Source organism: Rattus rattus, chromosome 14, assembly GCF_011064425.1.
Source record: "Rattus rattus isolate New Zealand chromosome 14, Rrattus_CSIRO_v1, whole genome shotgun sequence".
Taxonomy (NCBI): domain Eukaryota; kingdom Metazoa; phylum Chordata; class Mammalia; order Rodentia; family Muridae; genus Rattus; species Rattus rattus.
The window spans coordinates 47470315-47487394 of NC_046167.1; the positions used below are offsets into that span (position 1 = coordinate 47470315).

The 17080-nt window shown below is 40.9% G+C and overlaps 1 long non-coding RNA gene across 1 annotated transcript; it reads right to left on the reverse strand.

The window, feature by feature from the left end:
• Window positions 1-1227: 1227 nt before the first annotated feature.
• Window positions 1228-16012, reverse strand: LOC116883398. The gene is made up of 3 exons (XR_004385757.1): window positions 14955-16012; window positions 14703-14863; window positions 1228-1254 (listed from the first exon to the last, which is right to left on the reverse strand). It is a non-coding gene; the product is annotated as an uncharacterized LOC116883398 (long non-coding RNA).
• Between the last annotated feature and the right edge of the window lie 1068 nt (window positions 16013-17080).

The window sequence follows — 17080 nt, forward strand, 5'->3', positions numbered from 1 at the left end:
GCGTTTCTCTAAGGGAGTTCTTTATGTCTTTCTTACAGTCCTCCATCATCCTGATCAAATGTGATTTTAAGTCTAGATCTTGCTTTTCTGGTGTGTTTGGATATTAAGTGTTTGCTTTGGTGGGAGAATTGGGCTCCAATGATGCCATGTAGTCTTGGTTTCTGTTGCTTGGGTTCCTGCGCTTGCCTCTCGCCATCAGGTTGTCACTGGTGTTACCTTGTTCTGCTATTTCTGACAGTGGTTAAACCATGCTATAGGCCTGTGTCAGGAGTGCTGTAGACCTGTTTTCCTGTTTTCTTTCAGCCAGTTATGGGAACAGAGTGTTCTGCTTTCAGGCATGTATTCGTTCCTGTCTACTGCTCTTCAGGTGTTCCTGTGGGTGTGTGTGCTGAGTACACCAGGCAGGTCACTTGGAGCAGAAAAATTGGTCTTACCTCTGGTCTCGGGTCTTGAGTCACTTCTCAGAGCTGGGTGTCAGCTCTCTGTGAGGGCAGCAACTAGAAGGGCCTGCCCTGCCTTCCCTTGGGACCCTGTGCACAGGGGGCCCAGATGGTGCTAGGCATTTTCCTCTAGCGTCAGAAATGTCGGCAGAGTGTAGTCTCTTCTGGCTTCCCAGGCATGTCTGCCCCTCCTAAGGTTTAGCTCTCCCTCCCACAGGATTTGGGTGCAGGGAGCTGTTGATCGGGTCCCTTCAGGTCCAGGCGGTGTCTGCATCGCAGGGGACCTGCCACTTGATTGCCCCTATCTTCCGGTTCCTAGAGGCCATATACAGTTTCCACTTGGGCCAGGTATGTGGGCAGGGGTGGGCAGTATTGGTGGCCTCTCCTGCTCTGCAATCTCAGGAGTGCCCACCTGTCTAGGCAGGGAGCTCTCTCTCCCATGGGGTTTGGGAGCAGTGAGCTGTGGGCCGGGATCAGAAAGGTTCTGGCTCCAGCTAAAAACAGGAAGTGTCTGGTCCCAGAGGAATTTTGCCTCTGTGTGTCCTGACTCTACCAGGCAGGTCGCTTGGAGAAGAAAAGTTGGTCTTACCTGTGGTCCCGCGGCTCAAGTTGCTCATGGAGGGCTGCTTTTGAGCTCTCAGTGAGGGCGGCAACCAGGAGTGCCTGTACTGCCTTTACCCAGGACCCCCCATGCACCGGGGTCCCAGATGGCCTTAGGTATTTTCCTCTGGAGTCAGAAATGTGGGCAGAGTGTAGTCTCTTCTGGCTTCCCAGGCTTGTCTGCCCCTCAGTCTTCTCTTGACTATGACTCTCTCTTTGGAACAAAAGATGATATTAGGGGGTTTTATTTAATTTTTTCCTTCATCTTTGTTAGACTCTCGGCTCTGAGTTCCTTTTTTGGTGTTACTTTTCCTATTCATAACTAACCTTGTGAACCTGATTGGCTTTAGGTGCACCTAAACAATCAATAAAGTACACTTCTATTTGTATTCATAAGGCAATTCCCAGGAAGATTAATTTGTGCATATGGGTTCCCTGAATGTGAATGGAACCACCCCATAGGTTGGGGGTCTGAAGAGAATCAAGGCAGAAGAAGGAAGAATCTTGCAAGCTCAGGCATTGTCTCTGCTCCATGGTTACCATGATGTGACTTATTCTATTCCCCTATACTCTCCACACTATTTTGGACCAAAACATATGCATCCATAAACTAAAACAAGTATTTTTAATGTTCTACCCTCATGTTATTTGTCACAGTGACAACGACTGACTAACACATCCCTGCATGCCCAACTTTCTCATCACCTTGGTTAGACTAATAATGACTTGGCTCTTACATGATGGGCTCAGTGAAATCAGAGGATGAAGCTTTGGTGATATACTCAAAGAGACAATCCTACAGTTAATCAAACAACATGAGATGACTTGAGAACAATGTCTTTGTGGCAGATTTGGAGCTACTTTTCTAGATATATCTCTAATGCAGCTGTGCTGCATGCTGTACTTAGTTGCATGGCTGAAATGATGACCTGTGTATGCATGGGCACAATCCCTGTAACTGGCTTGCAGCGTGAATGTGTGAGGAGACCCAGAAGACTTTTCTGAATGTACCCATGAGAACTGAATTCAATGAACATGTCTACAGAGATGTACAGATATTAAGCTGGAGTTATTATTCCCTTGAAGAATAGTATGAGGTTTCAGCCTTCCAAACTGGCATCATAAAAGGGTTTTGGCATGCTTTCCATGGTGTCCTCCAGTTCTCAAGCTCAATAAAAATATCCCAGCTCTCCCATGTTGGAGTAATCCAGTCCTGACTTCTCATACTCATCCATCTTCATAGTTCTTGGAAGGAGCCTGGATTATTCACTTTCATGAAAACATTTCAATTTCATGATTTCTGGGTCTCCAGTGTTGGGCTTCCTGACAAAGTACATTTTAGGTTCTCTAATGACTAAAAAGAAAATAACATAAGTTTTAAATAACTTGATTAGACAGGTGGTTTCTGTATCCCATGGGCAAGCACCAATCCCTGACATTATTAATGATATTCTGTTATGCTTACAGACAGGAACCTAGAATAAGTGTCCTCTGAGAGGCTCTACACAGCCGCAGACTGAAAACGGTGTAGATACCAACAGCCAAATATTGAGCAGAGGTCAGAAACTCTTGTGGAACATTTGGGGAAAGGATTGAAGTCCCCAAATGGGATGGGAACCCCACAAGGAGACCAATAGAGTCAAGTAACCTGGACCCCAGGGAGGTCTCAGAGACAAAGTCACCAACTAAAGAACATACATTGAGTACAACAAGGGCCTCCAACACATTTGTAGCAGACATGCAGCTTAATCTTAGTATGGCTGCCTTGTCTAGCCTCAGTGGGAGAGGATGTGCCTAATCTGGCAGAGATTTGATGTGCTGGGGTGGGGGAACCCCATGGGGTCTCACCCTCTCAAAGGAGGAGGGGGGTTCAGGGAGGAACTCTGTAGGGCAGGGGTACCAGGATGAGGAGCAGAGTTTGAAATGTAAATAAATAAATTTAAATAACTTGATTAGACAGGTGGTTTCTGCATATGAAATCAGACAATTTCTATTCCAGTAGTGTACAAAAGCTATGTAGAAATTTCAAGGCTTCTTCGGTCATCCTTCCTTTTTCATCCTTGTGATAGATGTAGCCTCACCCTCCTTCCCTCTTCCTCATCACTTTCTCTTCCTCCCCATCCACCACTACTGCAACTAAAAACAATGAGCATCTCTACTCCAGGCATTCCTTAAGCAAAGTAACACCAATTTTCATACCACATTTTCTGGTCAAAATTCTCGGTCCATTCCAGAATTATACACCAAAGTTCACTTCCCTGCTTTGATAGAGTCCTTTTTATCCTTTTCTCCCTATCTGTGAGACTCTCAGTTCTGAGTTGTTTCTTTGATATTATTTTCCCTATCCGTGACTAACCTCATCAACCTGGTTATCTTTAGGAGCACCTAAGAGATTAAAGTATGCTTCTATTTGAATCCATGAGGGGGTTTTCGGCAGGGGATTAATTTGAGCACATCTATTCTGAATGTGAGTGGATCCACTCCATAGACTGAGGTTCTAAACAAAACCAAAATCTCCATTAGACTTTGAGTGCTGCCCTCCAGCATTTTTCAAGTAGCTGACTCTCAAAGACATGGAAGCCATCCCTCATATAGCACAAATCAAGACATGATTGGAGCAGAATTTCATCCTAACTAGTCTGAACATCCTACACAGACTAATGCAATCAATATAGATATCTTAATGATACTAAAATTTTATTTTGAGATGTTTATATTACTGAATGTTCAGCTTTTGTAAGTTTCTTTGTCAGACATGCTGAACTGACCTGCTTGAACTCCTGATCTCATGGGCTTTCAGACAGATCCAGTCAAGACACAGACATCAAAGACTATAACAGTTGTTGGTGTTGCCTTCTTAAGGCCAACCAACTCCCTCATTTCCCCTAATCCCTCCCCTCAATATCTCAACACCCATATTCAGCAGGAAGAAGTTATGAAGAGTTGTCATTCAGTTCCCTGGGCTTGGAGATTAGAAGTAGTTATTCGAATGTTGTCTTTCTGTGGAATTTAGTAATGATCAGAATTTTATAGGATATGCTAAAATTGATTGTGTAACCATAATCTATCTCATTTTGTAGAAATCTTTTAATAGTTACTAAGTTGAAATTATAATTTCTTACATTGGTATAGAATTTTTGATAAAAATCAAGGTTTTCATTGGTATAAATTTCTTCTATTGATACAAAAATTTTTAAAATACAGAACTTAGACACAGTCCTTCTATAAATGCCATTATAAGCTGATCTGAATTGACTAAGCATATGAAATAAGAGCCAGATAGCAAATTCTTAGCTTTGAGTTAACTGCTAGGGTATTTGCAAGATATTTTATTTAGCTGTTAAAGGACAACAGTCCGGATTACTTTACATAGATAGATAGTTTTCAAAAAAAACATCAGAAATCCACAGAGTTGACATTTAATGTTATGTACTCATTTGTTGTTGAGACATATCTGCTTCTAACAGCTCCTCATTTGTGGATTCAAAGAAGAAACTGAGCATCCCTACCTCCAGGCAAGGTTGTACATTGTGGCATGATAGCCACTGGGCAGAAATTGCCTATTTCTTCTATAGACCTGTACTGTTCATGAGAGCACACAACTTACATGGATAGGACAGCTTAGTTCTGCTGAGACAGAATGAGCTAGTCCTTGATATTTCCTGTTTTAAAAGTCTGTCAGATGATCCTGAGCCAGAAGGCTGAAGATTGATGCTCCAACTTTCTGACATACTGTGACTGTACAGGTAGGCAGCTGTTTCTACAATTTGTCTCAGTTCTGGAAGCTGTGTTAGGCTTCCTATATTTTCAGTTAATATTGGTCGTTCTCGTGTTTCTGATGAGGTCGAAGACTAGTTATAGTCGCACAGCCAACCCAGGTTACTTAGCATTGAGAGAACATATTCGAGAGGATAGTTTTCAGATAGTATACAAGCTAACCCAGGTCATAACAGATATGGAATTGTAAGTCTTTTTTTGAGTTAGGGTAGATATGGACTCGATGGACTGGATGTTAGGTGTATCTTATGCTTTATAAGTTACAGAATGGTAATAGTTTGACTCAGTTTATATTTGAGAGAAAAGCTTTGTTGTTGTTGAACAAAAAGGGTGAAATGTGGTAGAATTTTCCCCTAATAAATAAACATTACAAGCAACCAATCATTGTGTGAGGAGGCAGGACATCCAAGTCAGAACAGGAAGAGAGAGGCAGGAAAAAAGGAGAGCACTTTCAAATGGTGGGAGCAAGGGAGGCAGACAGAATGTAAGTAGCCGGAGGCTGTCAATTGAGTGGCGGATACACCAGGACCTGCCACTGGAGGATTTCTAATAGAATAGTTTGTAAAATTAGGATGCTAGGTTCTGCACTCAGCATTCAGGTAATTGTGTTACCTGTTGATTCTAAACTAAGAATGTGTGGTGTTTTCCTTTACTCAGCAACTCAACTGGGTTCCAGAGAAAGGTGCAGTGGCAGAGCATGGTGTGCAAAGGTGCACTCCAGTCACCCACAGGAATGTGGAAGTGTGGGGTTTGTGTGGCAACAGCCAGCCCTGGAAACTTAGTGAGCTGGGAGGAGAGAGCAATTTTGGAGCTCCAGAAAGACAGAGCCAGCCTGGGTAAGACAGGCCCTGGCTAAAAGGAAAGAATGTGGTCTCAGCCTGTCCGCTGGGTTGGAGACAGACTGAGGTCACTGACTGGTACCTAGCTGGAGCTGGTGTGGATTGCTTTTTATGTTTCACGCTACAGAGCAACAATAAGCATTTATTGTTGATGCATGGCCTGTGCCCAGGTCACTACAGGCCAAGGTTAGTAATACACATTCACATTTACATTTTGTTACCATATCATAAAGTCACCTTTCAGTATCTCCAGGATGGTATCTGGGGACCCTCTAATCCTTTTTATCTAGGTACCAAATATCAACTTCCTACCCTGACAGCAAGAACTTAGCTTCCTTAAAACACTGAAGTATGTGAGCATTCTACCCTACAGACCAACCCTTCATCAGCCCTTCTCAGTGTTGCTGGAGCCTGACACCCTGAGTGAGGCCATATATTATGTCCATTCGCTCCTCTGCAGCATCAGTTACTTCCTGTTATGTTGCAGCTGGGTGAATACTAGTCCAGTGAAATATGTGTCCACTCAAAACCTTAGCATGTGATACTGTTTGAAATAGGTATGTATTGATGATCCTGGATTATGGAGGTCTAAGTGCAGTGACATGTTTCTTTGTAAGAATCAGAAAAGGATGCACCATGGAGCAGATACCATGTAAAGACAGAGGTAGAGACTGGAGTGCTATGTCTCCGAGCTGAAGAGCATCACAATTGCTGATACACACTAGGAACCAGAGGAAAGCTATGATCACTTCTCTTTCACTGGCTCCCATAAAACAAACCTTGTCCATACCTTGATTCTGGCTTCCAGAACTGTCAAAACTATATTTCTGTTGGATTAAATGACTTAATTTGCGGAACTTGGTATAGGAACCTGAAGAAAAGGAGTTTGGCGCCACTGTTTGATCTTAGGCATATCTTTTAGGATCTATTTCTTCATCTAGCTTAAATTGCAGAGCCCCATGCTGAATTGTCTCACCATATAAGCATGCGTGCAACATCGCGTCTCGGCGTTTGCTAGGCTGGCTTCTCCATGCTGCCTTCCTAATTTTGAGTTTAGGGCCTCATGGCTCCATCCCTTTACCTTGCTGTAGATGCCAGTCTTGTATTTCTTTGATTAAGGGCTATATTTCAACATTAGAAGATGAAGACAGTTCTACAACATATCAATGTAAATTAGTTCTGACTCTGAAGAGTTAAAGGATCTTTATCCTTTTTACCTTACATGGCGAAACCACCAGAAATGCTTTCTTAGATAAAATAGAAGGCGTCAAATTTATCCTTACTTCCTGTTGTGAGTAAAATACATATAGTGTTCTTGGCAGGAAAAGATAGGAAATCTCTTTAAGACAGTTATCTGTCTCATTTTCGACACAGTGGCTTTTCATTTGATCTAAGTAAATATGACATTTTAAAACAATAAGTTTACTGAGACCCATGGACCGACCACAGTAGAGTTCTTGAGGAAGAAAGAACTTTATCAGGAAAAAGAGAGAGTTAGACTGCAACTCTGGGGTACAATGGTTGCCCAGAAGACAGGAGGCTCTGGGAGTCATAGACATCTTAAGCTCCTGGGAGTTTTCTGGCACGCTCAGAAGCAAAGAAGAAACAGTGACTATCCCAACAGGATACAGCACAGGGCTGAGGGAGAGGCATAAACAAAGCATGCTTATCACAGGGAGATCTTAGGGAGATCTCACAATTCGGTCCTTAATTTAAGTGCTCTCCAAGTGGGAGGTCATTTAAAGGCCATGCTGAAAGCCTTGGGCGGAGAAGGAACAAAAGATCACTCTTGTTTCCTTTATTTTTTATAGCAAAATATTTTAAGAAAGCATCGAGCTTCAGCAGAAAGTGGCGTTAAATGCACTTCCTGAAGTTTACTTGTGAAATTGCATCTGTTTTCTTTACGTATCTGGCGACAGGACTTTCTTCAGGTAAACCACCCTGGAATGCCAGAGGACGGCCAAGCTTCTCGGCCTCCTTTGTCATGCAGCCTTGAACTACAAGGGGTGTTTTATTGCCATTTGCTGCTTTCAGTTTCCCCAGACTGTTTAACAATCCGTGCTTCTGAGACATACAAGACAGGCCAGAAACCGGAGGCCACACTCTTCAGCTCCAGATCAGAACACTGCCTTATAATCTGACAGCCTTTGACAATTTGGCATGCACTTTTGAAGCTATCAGATAGAGAAAACACAAAGTCTGCATGACAAAAAAAATGTGTAATATAATACAGTGTGTGTGTGTGTGTGTGTGTGTGTGTGTGTGTGTGTGTGACTCACTGCTGACAACTGTTGTGTGGGATTAATAGTTATTAGTGAACAGAGAATGCATGTTTCACTAAAGAGCTAACTCACTAACATGCACCACCTTCTTATGCTGTACAAAAAAGAAAAAAAAAATCTGTGATGCACAGCACACATCAGCTCTCTGTCTGGACTCACTGGTGACCACTTTGTTCCAGTGTTCAGTGCTAAAGAAAATTCACACTGCAATCATCAGGGTAATAATTTCCCACAAAGAGCTGTTCCTTTCTCATCCAAAAGAAAGAAAGAAAGAAAAAAGAGAGAGAGAGAGAGAGAGAGAGAGAGAGAGAGAGAGAGAATGAGTGAAGAGCATTTTTCTGTGTTTGCATTCCATTTAATACTACAGGAGAGAAAACAACACTGAATCCGTAGTATTACCTGCAGTGTTTTGACAATGCTGGCTTTGGCCTGTGGAACAAATTACAGTAAAAGCCTGAAGGTGTGATGTCCCATCAACCAGACGTTTATTTATTTTATTTTTTACTAGCAATTTGAAGTTTCCTAATGTGGTCGAAAAGAATATTTGTGATTATAGCTGGTCGTAAGATATATTCTGTATCCTCAAACAAATGTTTACATTTTGACAGCAAGTTTTATTATCTATTACTATAACTTGGTGCTTTAAAAACCAGGCAGTTCACACTTATAGTACATTATGAACTCGGCATTTTAATACAACACATTACAGCACTGTAAATATATTAAAATATGTTTTGATAGTATGTATGCAAGTGCTTTATAGAATGTATGTTTTTATAATTTAAATATATGTCATGGATGAGTTATCAGTACATGAATCACAGAAGTTACGTCTGTATGCCGGTGGCATGAAAGACTTGGGAGGGGCCAGACTGCTTTCATCTTTGGGATTTGTTTTCCTACTGTAAAGCTTGCAGGTCTAGCATGAAGTATCTCAGGAATAAAAATCAAGGCCATGTATACAACTCATGTTTCATCTACAATGACCTAAACGTAATTTTATACAATATCTTTTATTAACACCAGTGGAGTCAAAGTTTCTGTTTCCTCTTTGATTAATTATAATGTCTGAACTTTTGTTGAACTTTGACATTTTGTCTTGGGCATCAAATGTATTGATATACAATGTTCACATTCTCTTACCCTGGGTCATTGTAGGTTTATACAGTGGTGTTTCTCACTGATATGTAGACTTTGGGGACAATGCTAAATAACTCATGAAACACTGGATATCTATTACAACAGAGAATTTTCTGACCCAAATGAGAGGACTGGGTTCTTGGAAATTGATTTCCATTCTTTTTGTCGCTGTAAATTGGTAGCCTACTACATCACCTCTGGATGACTTTGAGGCATTCTGGGTCAGCTCGATGGAATGAAACTGTGGATGGCTTCTGTTCCTCCTCCTCCTTTCTTGGGATTTCCCAGGCTCTATTTAATGCTTGGCTGTGGGTCTCTGCATCTGCTCCTATCAGTTGCTGAAAGAAAGGCTCTCTGACGATGATTATGCTAGGCTCTATAGCCTACATGTATAACAGAATATCATTAGGAGTCATTTTATTGACTCTTTATATCTAAAACCCTGCATAAAACTCAGGTAAGTGGATCAAAGACCTCAACATAAAACCAGGTACTCAGAACCTAATAGAAGAGAAAGTGGAAAATAGCTTTGACATGAATGGGTACAAGAAACAATTTTCTTAGCAGAACACCAGTAATGCAGCCACTAAAGTTAACAATTAATAATTATAACCTCAGGAAACTGAAAAGCTCCTGTAAGGCAAAGTATGCCATCATCAATATGACAAAATGGCAGTCTACAGACTGGGAAAAGATTTTCACCAACTTCACATGTGACACAGGGCTAATATTCAAAATATATGAAGAAGTCAAGAAATAAGACATAAACTAAACAATTCAATTAAAAGAATTGGGTACAGATCTAAATAGACTTCTCAACAGAGGGATCTCTAAAGGCCAAGAAATACTTAAAGAAATGTTCACCACTCTTGGCCATCATTAAAATACAAATCAAACAACTCTAAAAATCCATCTTATACTTGTCAGAATGGCTAAGATCAAAAATACAAGTGACAGCTCATGCTGGCAAGGATGTAGAGCAAGGGGAACTCTCCTCCATTGCTGGTGGGAGTGCAAACTTATATAGCCACTTCAGAAATCAATATGGCAGTTTCTCAGAAAACTGAGAACTGATCTACCTCAGGAGTCAGCAATACCGCTCCTGCATATATACCCAAAGGAGGATCCATCCTACCAGAAGGTCACTGGCCCAGTCATGGTCATTGCTACTTTATTCATAATTGCCCAAAACTTAAACAACCTAGATGTCCTTCAACAAAAGAATGAATAAAGAAAATGTGATGGGCACCCGAACATAAGGTGCAGCACAGGGAATCCTGTGCAGGAAGGGGAGGAAGAATCAGAGAAAACAGAGGGGTCAGGGACATATCAAGAGAAAATGGCTTACAAATTCAACTGACTGAGACTCATGGGGAGTCAGAGATCAAAGGACCTGTAGGGGGATGAGCTAGACTTCAGCATATGCCGTGGGTGAGCAGCTTGGTGTTCTTGTGGGACTTCTAACAGTGGCAGCAGGTGCTGTCCTTAACTCTTTTGCCTACTTGTGGGACCCTTTTTTCCTCCCACTTAGTGGCCTTGTCCAGTCTTGATGTGACAGTATGTGCCTGTTTTTATTATCGCTTGTTATATCATGTTTGGTTGGTTTCCTTCTGGGGGAGAGGATAGTGGCTAGAGAAACTAGGAGAAGGGGTGGGAGGGAAAACTGTGATTGAGATGTAATATATGAATGTGGTGCATTTGCACAATAGAGTATTACTCAGCTTTTTTTTTTAATGGCATCATGGCATTTACAGGCAAATGGATGTAATTGGAAAAAAAATCATCCTGGGTAAGGTAAACTAGACACTGAAAGAAAAACATGGTACGTATTTACTTAGAAGTACATATTAGAAGCCACATTTTAGAGCAAAAGCAAAACTGACCTGGTGATGTAGCTCAGTTGGTAGAGTGCTTGTCCAGCATTCACAAAGCCCTGGGTTCAAACCCCACCATGAAACTAGGTGTGTGTGTGTGTGTGTGTGTGTGTGTGTGTGCGCGCATATACATATAATCAAAGCACTCAAATGGTAAAGGTAGGAAGAGGACCAGAAGTTCAAGATTATTGTTGCCTACAAAGTGACCTCAAAGCTAGCCTGTGCTTTATGAGATTCCATTTCAAAATGAAATAAAAATTAAATAAATATGAATAAAACATATTAACTCTAAAATTGCAACTTTAAATGTATCAAAAATACTAATGTTGTACCATTCACCACTTTTAATACCATCATTAATATTTAACTTTGAATTATATTATTTCACACTTCTGTCTTAGTAAGTTGTTAGATTCTAAAGAGCATTTTATCCATACAGAGCATCCCATCTATTCAGCCATGTTTCCAGTATATTGGAAACAGTATTCCAGTACACAGTAGCCAGTAGCCAACACATTTACAATTCTCAGTAGCCAGTAGGCTGGATAAAGCAAATGGCTACAAATTTCACATGTTGTCTAATACTCCTGTTCATTTTTTGTAAGTTTGTTATGTGTTTAAATTTTTGTTTTCATCCAAATTCCCTTAGTATAAATAGAGGTCCAATATAAGCATGTCCAATATGATATTCTAAAAACCAAAGTGTAGAGATGTCTGGTAGATTTCAAGACTTAGGATTGCTCTTCCTCTCTCCTTTAATATGGGAACTATCTGAAGGGTAACAGTTCTTCATGATATAACTTTAACTGTGATGACCTGTAGGAAGGAAATCCTTCCTACATTCATGACACTTCATAGGCCATGACTGAGTAGGGAAGTATTTTGGTCACAGTGTCATAAATATAGGATCTCAAAAAAATATAAGATTCCATGTTCATTGCCATTCCATTCACAATAGCAAAGGAGGAGGAAACACCCTAAATGTCCATTAACTGATGAATAAATAAGTAAAATACAGTACATATAAAAATGGAATATTATTCAGCTGTAAAAAAAATAAAAAATGAAATCGCCAAATTTGCAGCTAAACCAATGCACCTGAAAAATAGTATTAAGTGAGGTAACACAGATCCAGAAAAACAAGTTTTTCATGTTCTTTCTCATCTATCATTCATAGCCCCAAATCCTCAGATGTGAGTAACTGCAGAAACTAGGAAAGTAAAAAGGGATCATGGAGGTTTGAAAGGAGCTCTAGAAAGGGGTAATTCAAGATACAGTTGAAGAAGGAAATGAAAAGAACAAGGTGGATCTTTAATGGGGGAAAGAAGAGAGATATTACAGGAGAGGAGGAGAGGGGGATAATTAGCATTAAATGTTTGAAAAGGTAATCATATTATTTTATCTATTATCATGTGTAATACCTATATCCCTCAAGAGCCATAGACTAACAAAACACCAGTACCTTCGATGAGAAACAATTTTCAAGTTGTTGGTGAGGCAAATCCAAGAAACTCCAAAGAACTATAGCCAACCGAAGAATGCTGGGAATGGGAAAGACGATCTTCTGCAGGGAAGAGCACAGCAATTGTTTGTATGCTATCTACATAAATATGGAATGGCCAGAAAGCACAGGCAATGTGGACATTTTCTGCCAGATCCTTGTTATAAGCCACTACTATTCAGTATCAAATCTAAAATACAGATAGACTGAAGGAAGGAAGTAGAAAAGGGGAAACGGGACAAATGGAGATGTAGATTGCATCTATTCTTTCTTTGCACAACTGAGCTACTCTAGAAAACTACTAATTATTTTTTAAGGGTGTGTGTGTGTGTGTGTGTGTGTGTGTCTGTGTCTGTGTCTGTGTGTGTGTGCGCGCACACGTGCGTGCATGCATGCATGCGTGCATTTAGAGATTATAATGTAATTTCATTTATCCTTTCCTTTTCCTTCCTCCAAATACTTGCTCATACCCCTCTCCATTCTCCTTAAAATTCGTGACCTCTTTTATCCTAATTCCATGCTTATAAGTCTATACATATGTATTTCTAAGCATAGCCTGCTCAGTCTGCATAATTTTACTTGTATGTATGTTTTCATAGCATGGACAACCAGTTGATATGCTCTTCCTAAGGAAGACCACTTCTCTTCTCAGCCTTCTGAATTGGCTATAGTTCTTTATGTAGGGTTGAGGCCTCATGGTCCTTTCTCTGTTTAATTTGGCATGTCCATAAATATACACATATAGTTTTAATGGACTTTTCTAATCTTGCCTGATAGACTTCTCTCCACGAGCCAAAGACCAACTAACAAAACCGCAATAACGAAGATGAGAAACTCTCATTCGAGTTGCTGGCCAAAGCTGTCAGAGACTTCCAAAATGCACAGTCTATTGCCATTGTGAAGAGTTGGAAGTTAAGACACCATGAACTTCAGAAACCGGGCCCAGCAATATCTGAGCTGAAATTGATATAAATGTCCCCCTGCGAGGGCTGGAGTTTATGATATCCGAAGGCGACCAAGAGTCCTACCTGTACTGATCTAATGCTGCTTGGATTATGCTAATTTGGGTCCCCAAAACTGTTTGCATGAGAATCCACATGTCCCCAAGTAAGACACTGAGGGACATGCTGACTGGTAAATAAAGATGCCAATAGCCAATGACTGGGCAGGGCAAACAGGGCTAGAGGATTCCTGGGCCAGGGACAAAGAGAGAGAAGAGAAGGAGAGATGCTGTGCCTGAAAAAGTGTAGGACAGAGAGCATAGCCACCATGTAGGAGCAGGGGGAGAGTGCCCCCAAGAGGACTGTCTGATTGGGTCCAGGGCAGAAAAGATGGAGTATAGATTTTAATAAGTAATAACTTGAGAATATCAGAGGGAGGTGGATTAAGAACATGGAGGTGAGGAAGTGGCCCATGGAGCTGATTTAAGCATATCAAAATATAAAGTGTGTGTGTGTGTGTGTGTGTGTGTGTGTGTGTGTGTGTGTGTGTAGTGTGTGTGTTTCATTCAGGAACCCAGAACATTGGGGTGGGTAGTGAGGAATGCCACTACTGCCGGGATCAATTTGAGTATTTACTTGGGTACTGCAACACCTACCCAGCTCTGATACCTTTGAAAACACTAATTTTTTTAAGGATCTTATAGTGTTGTAGCCAGGTTTTAAGTGAATGGAGTTGCTTCTCCTTTTATGGATTGGGTACATAACACAAGAAACTCAAGCTTGCAGTGTCAAATAACTGATTTTAAAATTAGAGATGCTATGAAAGGATAGGCTCTACCACGCCTACAATTCTTTCTGTACAGGTACTTGAGAGGAATTCCAAAGGGAGGTCTGGAAATGCAGTGGGCCCTGTTTGCCTCAATGAGTACTCACCAGGACCACCGACCTCCAGCCCTAATCCTAATGTGCTGGAGTACAGGTCAAGAGAAGGCACTCACTCAAAACTGCTTGCTCTCCCTCTTTTGAATTGTTTGTAAATTATCAATATTTTATTATGAGGCTCCTTTGTCTTAAGATTTGTGCTTGTTATAAGGAAAAAAAAACAAAAGAAAAAAACACACAGCTTCATACCTCCTTAATTAAGAGTCCACTGACTCTAGTAAAGATTAATGATCACCACACAGCACTCCAGCTACTACTGTGTTTTCTGCTGAAACAACAGGACATGCAGAGCTCTGTGGAATGCTCTTCCAATAAGCAGGTGTAAAAAGAGCCCTTAAAATTAAAACATTGCAAACCTACACATACCTTTTACTCTGAGAACACAGTAATGTTCAAGGTGCCAGCAGTCATTCTTGCAAAACAATACTGGCTTTCTTCATGCTTGTAACTGGACCCCGAAACCAAGGGGCCTCTGTGCTGTGAACTTTAATGACTATGGCCTGGAAAGTCAGATAAAGCAGGGCCTCCTGGTAACAGAACAAGGACAAAACACAGGAGTCTCTAGCAGTTAGAGGGGAAAAAACATGCTAAGCCCAATGTCATCCACCTGGTACTTACCATGTGTCTATTATAGGATGGATGAATAGCTCCGATAATAAGAGAGGTAGGCAGAGTCCAAAGCCATGGCATCAAATATATTTGAAAAGGGGAAAAAAGAGGGAAAAGGATCATTTCTAAAAGGCACTAGCTAAATGCCCATTTTCACTTATTGGCTTCTTTCAAAATATTCAATCACACCTAGCAATTGGCAGCGAGTACAAAGAGGCTTTGGCTCACATGCTGTTCCATTCACTTCCCTGGGGTTGGTGGCCATTTGTAGCCACTGGCAATAGCAAAGAGAAAGCCCCAGGGAGACCAGAGACATTCAGCAGCACCCCACCCCTCCTGCTGCCACACCTCTGCTATGAATGCTCTTAGCCTCTCTGGGAAGAAAGGGTCTCAAAGACCATCAAAGCAACATTTTTCTAACATTTCTCTTGGACAACCAAAGAATTTCTTTTTATTAAGAAAACATATAAAGACGAGCTAAAATACCAAGTATCAAATTCAACTGTTTCCAGAACGTTTTTCATTTAATAAGCTTCTCCATGGAGAATTTCTCACTCAGAATAAGACATGAATTTATGAATTTCTGAAACCCCACAAAACAATAATGATTATTCTTGCTTTTAGAGCAATATCTATTTTTGCTACTTTTCTTTCTCCTTTTCATTTCCACATAGCAGTCTTGTCTAAATAAAAGTGTAGAATGCGCAGTTTCTGATCTCACTTCTCAATGGTATATTGCCTCTCTTCACTGAGTCTGTGACTAAGGATAGGCCCCTGTCTCTTTAAGTCACTTTCTCTGCCTGCTGGGATAGATTCAATCTCCTCATTAATTTATATTCACTATTAATAGTTTAGCAAAAGTCCAAGTGACATATGTAACATGAATGATTAGGATATACACACAGAATGGGCAAAGCCATGGCAGCCATTAATTTCACAACTGTTTGAGCACAAAGAACACACAGATGGCTCCACTGGGTATTAGACAAAGACAGTTTTCTAGCCTGAGGTATGTGCATTCTCATAGAGGGGAACACACTTTTACAGGAGTTCTGTTGTCAGGCCAGCTTAAGTTATTTGGGTGCTATAAAGGATTCAGAGAAAGCAGGCCTAAGAGCAACAGAGAGTCAGGTGATCGACAGACAGCAACTACCCTTTATTTATTTTATTTAAGTCACCAGGCACAAACTCAGTTCAAGACTGAGGATGCTAGTGGATTCCTGTTCCTTCAAAGCCACCGGAACAGGCTAAGTTTTTCCAGAGGAGGTAAGCCTGCAGCATTATTTGAAAAGAATGAAAGTAAAAACTTAGGGCAATAGAATGGGTGGCCCCATTTTTGTTTCCATCTGTCTTTGGCCTTACAAGAAGACAGAAAAAAAGGGGGGGGAGCCATGTGTTTAAGGGATTCTTTGAAGAAAATTAGCTAACGATCCACGTCAACTTTTAAATAAACAGAAGGTAGCAGTAAGGATAAGCACACAATTCCTTCCGGGATCCTGGACACCTCTATGTTTACCCTGGTCCTGTGTGTGCTTTCTTCAGGTTGTTATTTCGCATAATCTGACTTTACAGAAGAAATACTCTAGATGACCCTCCCATTAAAGGACAGGACCCTAAAGATCCCACCAACATCTCAAAGCCTAACATCAGATCACACACTTGCTTGGAAGCAGAATCATTCCCAGTGATAAGAGCAGAGCTGTACCAAATGCAACAGCCACCAGATGACTGTCACTTGACTGTCACTATCCTTAGGTTAGAAAGAGGATATTCAAGCTTAGGGAAATACAGTAAAGCATCCCAATTCCCATAACTTATGGATATGGAATATAGATTTAAACACAGGGTCTCCTAATGCCCAGACATATGCCTTGATCTCCGTCCTGCTTACGGCCTCTAATGCCAACTACAAACATGTCAGATCAACATAAACATCACAAATGGGATTGAGCGCCAGAGAGGGACTTCAATAGAGCAAGAAAGTTGAAGACGTATATCCCTAATACTGCATCCCGCGAGGTAACTGTTATCTAATATAAGAAGGGCAAAGGTGTGAGAGAAAGGACAGATCTGACTGTGATGGTTAAAATACTGCTATCCCTTACTCAAAGCTTCATGATACATTGAAGTCTTAA